Raw genomic sequence first — 8881 nt, 5'->3', positions numbered from 1 at the left:
GCAATGATCTTCGTAAATATTTGGAAATACAATATGATATGGGTAGACTTGTATTATTTGTTTGTTTGGTTTTGATTAGATTTGAATTCTTGTCTAGCAATGTCATCCAGATTGAGAACCACCGATCTATTGGGACCACTAATTAAAACCATCAATCGAGACTCGACAAACACAAACACACAAACACATACACACACATAAACACACTCAAACACACACACACACACACACACAGAAAGAGAGAGAGAGAGAGAGAGAGAGAGAGAGAGAGAGAGCAGAGAGATATATAATACATTATAGATAGAATGATAGATATGTAGATAGAAATATAGAAATAAAGAGAGAGAGAGAGAGAGAGAGAGAGAGAGAGAGAGAGAGAGAGAGAGAGAGAGAGAGAGATAGATAGAGATAGATAGGTAGAGATAGATAGATAGATAGATAGATAGATAGATAGAGAGAGAGAGAGAGAGAGAGAGAGAGAGAGAGAGAGAGAGAGAGAGAGAGAGAGAGAGAGGGGAGGGGGGTGAATAATCAAAACGGTCACCAGCACAATTGAATATCAGACTGCCATATCAACCATTTTTGTACTCTTCCTGCTGAGCTCTTTCCACTAAGAGGGGAAAATGAAGTAAGGAAATGCAAACATTTTTCCAAGGTTACTTACGAGCCAGCAAATCTTTTTGTCTTCAGAAGAATCTAAAGGATCAAAATCAAAGGGGTCATTACACCGGAAGCCAAGAAAGACAAACATGTAACACCGACTGCAGTCCGCAGTGGCCACAAAGATATTTCGTGTCAGCGAGTCATGGAGTACAATAACGAGTCAGAGACATTTACGGCGGACGTGCAACATATCTGTAAATAAGTATACTCTGTTTACGACATATTGCACGTCCTAGGGTGAATAGTGAAGAAAAATTATTTCAGTGAAGTGCGTTTTGTAGAAGCTGTCGAATTAAAATAAAATAAAATAATTTTAATCAATGTAATACGAGTACATTCTACAAAATATTGAGGAGTACTATTCTTTTGTAGAGCTTAGGCACATGGGTATTGCCTGGGTATTAACAAAGAAAGATGAAATGGCATAATTAGAATTGATGTTTTTATTGACTCATTCAGTTGTTGGAAGTCAGGAATAAATGTCCAATGACTATCAAATAATGCTTTTTCGAAAGATGATAGAAGTGTTTTGAATGAGTTAAACTAATATGTGAATAATGTTTGTCTTCAATTCAGATGTGAATTTTAAAATACCAATTAATTTCAGATTTTTTAAGAAGTGGAAAACAATTTAAGTGGGCAAACGTAGACAAAATAGCTGTTGTTATCATAAGATGGGAAAATCTAAAGACATATCCAGGAATTTATCTCAAACGTTTGTTATATATTGAAGAAAATGCCATTGAATATCATTATATAATTCTGCCTATTTAAACCCACATGTTCGGCCTGCTTCATTTATTGTGTTCGGTAATACGAACAGGGTCAACATGGTACAACAGTATGGTCTTTGATTTGACCACAAGATGTAGCGAGTTAGACTCACCTTCACGCTATGTGACACTGAGCAACTCACCACGCCCCGTCCAATGGAATAGACACTAAATACAAAATATGAATAAAAATGAATGGCGCGACTTTCATTGTATTTTTCCGCACTTTTTATAGAAGCTAAGGACTGATTGATTGAATGTTTAGCCCATTTATAGTCCACCTACAAGGGAACCAAATCTATCAACGATGTTATTGATTCATTTGGCTATACTCGTACATAAAGTTGACATCGAAGCAAATAAAAACGCAATGCTCAAAGATTTTAATATTCATTACAACAAAAAAAAAAACCACCACGTCTGTTAATGAAATAATTACATCTCATCAGACGACGACACACGTGAATGACGTCACACATGAAATCGGGCACACCACTGATTGCGAGATGTCACCTTAGATGCATCAGTCAAAGTCTACAATGTCAGCATATCAGACCTGATTCTTAGTCTTTTTTAAATACTCGGTTCGAAGCGAGAGTCTAGTGGACTTAAATCCGAAAGAGAAATAACATATAGAACGTAAAACAGATTGATATCTTGGGCTTAAGAATAGATCTAGCGGCCAGTCTTCATCTTAGGCACAATAGGAAAAAGACAAACTGTTATGCACACAATTTATAATAATTATGTCGCCTTCGGTGATTTTCATTCACATGCACCCTAAACAACCAGAACAGGAAGCAAAAGACAATACTCTCCATGGTACCAAAAAAAAAAAAAAAAGGATGCTAAAGGAAAGAAGAGGCGATCTGATATAAAATGGAGAAAGTTGATATCAACAGAATTACAGAAACATTAATAAATCAAGCAAGAAAGACATGAAAAATGCCATCTTCAGAACAAAGGAAAAAACTACGCCAACCGCTTTGAAACTATAAACTTTCTTCCACGAAAAGAGGAAGTTTGTGCCCTGCCATCACAAGGCACCAGAAAAGAACTTTCTCCAAATTTTGACGACTACTTTTAAAGATAAATATCGGCAATTCAAAATGATTTGGTCAACCACCAACAATGTCTCAGATTTTAACTTCGTATGATGGAGAAATCCTAAATTCATTCATATTAGGTTTATGTCATCTTCCACACATTCGATCCACTTGCCGACGTCATTTGTTAATGATGTTTGGATGTACCTCAGCCATATATCAAGAAAATTAGTAATGAACAATTAGATATCGGATTTGTCCTAGAACTTTCTCAAAGAAGGCTGTATCAAATTATTTACCATTCTTTCCTAAAATCCTAACCCCCCCCCCCCCATAAATTTAAAGAGTTGTTTGCCCATTTCAAGAACATCTATCTTGAGGAATGTTTTCAGTCAACCTATGGGGTAGCGTACGGTACGTCTTTGCTTCATACCTCTAAAGGTACCGAAAGTTCGATCACCCGCTGCTGCGCTGTGTGACCTTGAAAAGTCACCTCGCCTTAGCTCAATTTTCGGCGTTGCACTGTGGCGGACACCTGAGTTATTCCAGTCTTCCCTTGGAATAGAAACTATAGACAAATTTTCCCTATGGGGTGAATAAATGAATTTGTATTCTTATTTATTTTACTTATAGAGCAAACCACAGAACAAAAAATAATCCCCAACCCCCCCCCCCCCCCACCAAAAAAAAAATCCCCAACAAAACAAAACAAAAGAAAACACAAAAAAGTATGCTGCTCAAAATTTAAAACGACCTTTTTCAAATAAAAAAAATCTAAGGGATGTCTACCATTCTAAGACTCCTTGAATTTTGTGCGGCGAAATGGTCGAGGGATGTGACACTTGGATAATGAAATTATTCATAATCAACTTCACACAACTTTCGGATTTACTGTACAATACTTAAATGGCTCATTCCATATTTAGCAGATGTCAGTGTCTATCAGAAACACACAATCAAGGCAAGTAAATTGCATACATTATCCAATAAGGATACGTCTTCGGACGTGTCCTCTTCATGATCCACACCTATCCTGTGGCCAAAATCACCACTGGTCACTTTTAAAAAAAAAGTGAGCTTTTATATAGAGCACTATCCAATAAATGTGCTCAAAGCGCTTTACAAGGGGTCCCTGGCCAACAGCAACCTTTAACATGTATGCCGGGACATGACGCCTTTTAGACGATATTATACATTTTTTTCGGACAGAGACAACGCTGTTACTCTTTGTACACATGAGTACGATGAGAGAATATGAGTAAAGAGCCTTCTCCAAGGACTCAACTATGCGCTGAGCGAGGCTCGAACCCATGACCTTTCGATCCGAAAGCGAGTGTCATACCACTAGACCACATAGCACCACATGTATGCCGACTACAGACAGATCTATACAACGTCGTGTACAGATGATAATCGAGAATCAATGTTGCTCATCTATGAGAATTGTATTTCCATTGTAAAGAAGTGGGTGACCTCCAACAAATCGGAGTTATATGGAGAACAAATGGAATCAAAATATATTGGGAACAAGTAAGAGAAGATCGATCAATACCAAATAGATCTTGAAAACTGTGGCATTGAGCTAAAAGCTTCAAAGAGTCATCTTGGACAGTCAATCATCTTTCGTTCACAAAAGCAAAGAATTCAGAACAGTCTATTTTCATTTCTCCCAACATGGTGCTAGATTAAAGCTGGAGCACGTTCATTTCAATCATTCGAACCAAAACCATGGAATGAGTTCTCAAAAATTCAAATCAATGTCTCAAAATGCAACTTTTTGACGTCGTTTTTTGCTAGACACATCTCTACTCACATCTTTGTGCTCACTGATTATACTAACTTGATTAATAATATTAAATGTGTTCTTCTATCTATTTGTTTGTATTGTGTGTCTTTGTACCCGAATTCCTTGTTAAAACTTGTAAAAATAAATTGCCTCTTGATTACGAGACTTCAGAATTATGTTTTCAAAGATATCTAATGTTTAGGAATTTTTGACAATTTTACGATCAGCTTAATTTATTGCTAGATGTAACACATTTCTGTCGAAAATGAACAAAATGTTTTGTCGGTGTAAAGCGGAATTGACCAACCTCTATCCTGTCACCCAATAAGAGATGACAAGGAAACAATTTCATTCAAAGTCATTCATCATCGTAAAAACTCAAGTATTGCACCTGTGACGCAAGGGTTTAATAATCGGAAACACTGTCGCATCCTATTCAAAGTATACATTTTAAAAAAGATATACTAAAATGTCCATTGGCGATATCTCTAATATTGCCAGTATTATATTTCGAATCTAAAACAGACAAAAATGCAACGATTGCCGCTGAGGCAATCAGCTCAACAATTTCCTTTGTTTGATTTTCGGATTTTTTTCACCTAACAAACATTGGCTGCACAAACAAATCTTGTGATCCGCCTTTTGAACTTGAAAAGAGCGACCGAAGATGTTCGTTGAACTCAGTGCAAGTCAGCGTGTTAAATAATGGGTCAGTCTGACTGTGGTGATGGACGAGACAGCTCTGTCAATAATCCCTTTTGCTTTCAGTTGCTAGATTGATTTCATCCGTAAATATTAGTAGCCATTACAATCATGCGTCATTTATATGATTGCATTGATTGTCAACACACATTATCGATGAAACTTGATACACTTTGTAAGAAAACTAAAGTGTTCAAACTGCGGGATTAAGAAGTGTGCGGACCTTTTGAAATTCATGGGTATAATTTAATGGCACCTTCAATTATTGTAGATGTCGAATACTTACAAAGTATCTAATAAAAGCAAATTTGAAACTAAGTCTGAAATTTAAAACAAAACTTTTACGTGCCTCTCTCTCATATTCGAAGCAATGGATTTGTTTAATGTCTATGGTGACCCTGTAGTGCAAAAGTGAATTTTGAAAGTATACAAATAACAAAGGAATTGATTTCCTTGGAAGTATTAAAATAGGCTCCAACCATTCACGAACATTTTATAAATTGTCATGGTTTCCGTCCTATTGAATAAGCTTTCGTAAGACACGTTCTTATCAATCCAATCAGGAATTCATGCAGATATAAATTATATGAGGATAAAAAAATGGAGAAAGATTACAAAGATTTTCATATAGACACCAGACTAGAGTCCTTATTCCATGGTGCTGTTCCAAGATTCGCTACGGAGGTGGGTAGAATTTCATCTCTTTACAACCTAAGAATATTTTTACATAAATAACAATCTGAAGGAAAATTAAATATTAAAGTTTTCTGAATTAACCAAGGAGAAAAAAAGGCATGGCGATAACATATATTTTATATTGTATAAACCAAATTAATTTAAAAAGCTACTCATGGATCATGATTTTTTTGTCCTGAGCGATGTGTGCCTAGGTGCTAACCTTTTCTCAATAATAGTAATATAAAGAGTTTTTTTGATGTCACTTAATTGAGTCATATTATTTTACTTAAGACATTTTCCAGCCGGGGATAATGGTTACAGAAATATGTATTTGACTTAGATTGATGTGAAATTTTACTCGTTCTTAATACCTAGGTATAATCAAACATGTTATCATCCAATTCATATCTGATTCGGTAATTTTTAATCTATGAAGTGGGGCACATTCATAGAAATTCTAACCACCAAGTTCATAATCGTCAGTGACACAAAGGTTCTGCATTCTAAAATAAATAACGCTGAATTTTTCAGTTAGAAAAATCTATTAATTGTGATTTTTTTCTCCTTGAGAAATGCAGCATCGACATATTCCTCTGACATAATCAGTCGGTCTAATAGAAGAAGAAGGCAAAAAGGGAAGAAAAGAAGGCGACGTAATAACGTGTAGATCTATATTATAAACCAATTATGATGGAGGATTGTATTGGAATTCACTGTTTATGATGAAAATGACAAAGATTAATGAACGAAAATTACAAGTCAAGCTTCCTCTTCTTCCTTCCAGTTTACTTCTTTTCTTCTTTACATTGCAGACGAATTATTTGTCCCTCATTATACTCTTCTTCTTCTTCTTCTTCTTCTTCTTCTTCTTCTTCTTCTTCTTCTTCTTCTTCTCTTTTTTCTCCTCCTCCCCCTCCTCCTCCTCCTCCTCCTCCTCCTCCTCCTCCTCCTCCTCCTCTTATTATTATTATTATTATTATTATTATTATTATTATTATTTATTATTATTATTATTATTATTATTATTATTATTATTATTATTATTATATTATTATTATTATTATTATTATTATTATTATTATCATCATCATCATAATCATCATTATTATTATTTTAAAACATTATTATTACTATTTATCATTATTATAACACAAAAAAATATAATAACGTTAAGACAACTTGTGTTTATTGTAACTTACACCAGAACGATACTGGAGACAAGACCCTCGTAGAGAGTTTGCCAGAATGGCTCATCGGCGTCATCGTTGTCGTCATCCTACTAGTCATCGTCTTCTTCATCATGATCATTTCAACCATCATCAAATATAAAAGAAAGTAAGTGTCATCAATGTTGTATGTTTATTATGATGTTGATCTTGTTAAAACATTCGAGCGCTGTTGAGGTTGGTTAATTACTGGATGGGTGAAATTATCGGAAAAAAAATACTTGGTCTTCAAGCTGTCTGTGTCTTCGGAGGAGGCACTTAACACAGATGGTCTTTTTTGACTGAAATGTGAACGAATACTTAGTTTTAGTTACATTAATTACATTTACATTTTCATGATATTGATGCGATATTGCATACATTGCTGCTATTGATATAATTGTGGTATACGTTTTATCTATATAAATTTTGTATATTTATTTTAACGTGCATTGAGCATTACACAGTGATGAAAATCCGCGATATAAATGTCATCTTTTATTATTATTATTATTATTATTATTATTATTATTATTATTATTATTATTATTATTATTATTATTATTATTATTATTATTATTATTATTATTATTATTATATGTAGTAACGGATGTTGAGGAGTATTAGTCCAATTGGGGAGCCTGATATGATTAAGTGTATGAAAAAAATATTGGTTCTATAAAAGTATTCTATAATAATAGGCGCATTGACATGGAAAAGGAACTGAAATATACATTTAAAATATGCACTCTTGTTATTATCAGTTTTGTTAAACATATGTAATTGATATCAGATGACAAACTGTTTGGTTAAGTTTGTTAAAATAGTCCTAATACCATTGGATAAAAATACCTTTTCCTTCGAGGTAAAAAATTATTTAAATGTCCACAATTAGCATGTCGATGTCTCGCTTTCCTAAATTTCTTGCAATCATTATTTTGTTCAGAAATCAGTCTGGGAGTTCAAGTGAATCTAACACATCCATTCATGTATGTGACGATCTTGAATTGGGGAAAATCACTATGATAGACCTTGGAGCGAAATCAATGTCCTTGAAGTCGGAAAAGAAGAACAAGGATAAAAGTGGTAAGTTGCTTTCATATTAGAACTAAGTAAAGAGATGAAGGTGATAAAGCGAGGGCTCACAGCGGAAACTTGTATCCTTGTGAAGAATATAGGCATTAAATTCGTTCCAAATATCGGGTAACCAGTGTGGCGTAATGGTAGAACGTCCGACCTGTAATCAGGAAGTCTGAGGTTCAATCCCCGGTCAAGGCAGGTTAACTATTTGGGATGGTATTTTCCTTGTATTTTTTCCTCTTTATATTGCAATGTTCCATACACACATTTCCAGATGTTTAAAGAGATAATCCATGTGCCAACAAATTTTCTCAGCTCACATGTGAATAGACTGTTTCCAAGGAGACGTTTCTTAACATGAACAAATTCGGGATTGAAGAAACGTCTTGTGATTTGTATTAAATTGGGAGTTTGTAACTTTAGTATTATTCTTCAGGTCATCTATCTCTCTAAACAGAATACCTAATCAATGTATTGCGTAAAAAGGCAGCGTGATAAAATGACAAATATGTTTGAAAAGAAATCTAAGCTAAATTCCATTTAAAGTTTGATATAAAATGATCCTTTGGAGCAATGGGACACCTTGAGTTTATTCAGATTTCAGCATATTTAATCGCATAGTAACCGATGCGAGGTCTTATTTTTGAATATAATAAAGGTCACATGAAATGTACTCTCCGCCAGCTTTCATAGTCACAACCATCTAATGGGCAGAGAAGTGAGACAACAACCCCCTCTGCGGATTCGACCCAAGTGTACTTGCGTGTGAGGCAAGTCGGCCTGCTGCAATGTAACTTTACGTATTTAACGGTTTGTCATCGGCCTTGAAGGCAAACTTGTGATGGATATTCTCTATAGTCGAGTAATTCACTGTGAGGTTTGAAAGTAGTTGTCATTTTGAATGTTATTTCATTACTATAATGACCACAATAATAGTTTACATCATGG

Source organism: Berghia stephanieae, chromosome 1 (assembly GCF_034508935.2).
Source record: "Berghia stephanieae isolate SIO BIC M18660-M18661 chromosome 1, UCSD_Bste_1.3, whole genome shotgun sequence".
NCBI lineage: Eukaryota > Metazoa > Mollusca > Gastropoda > Nudibranchia > Aeolidiidae > Berghia > Berghia stephanieae.
This window is presented reverse-complemented; position numbering follows the sequence as displayed.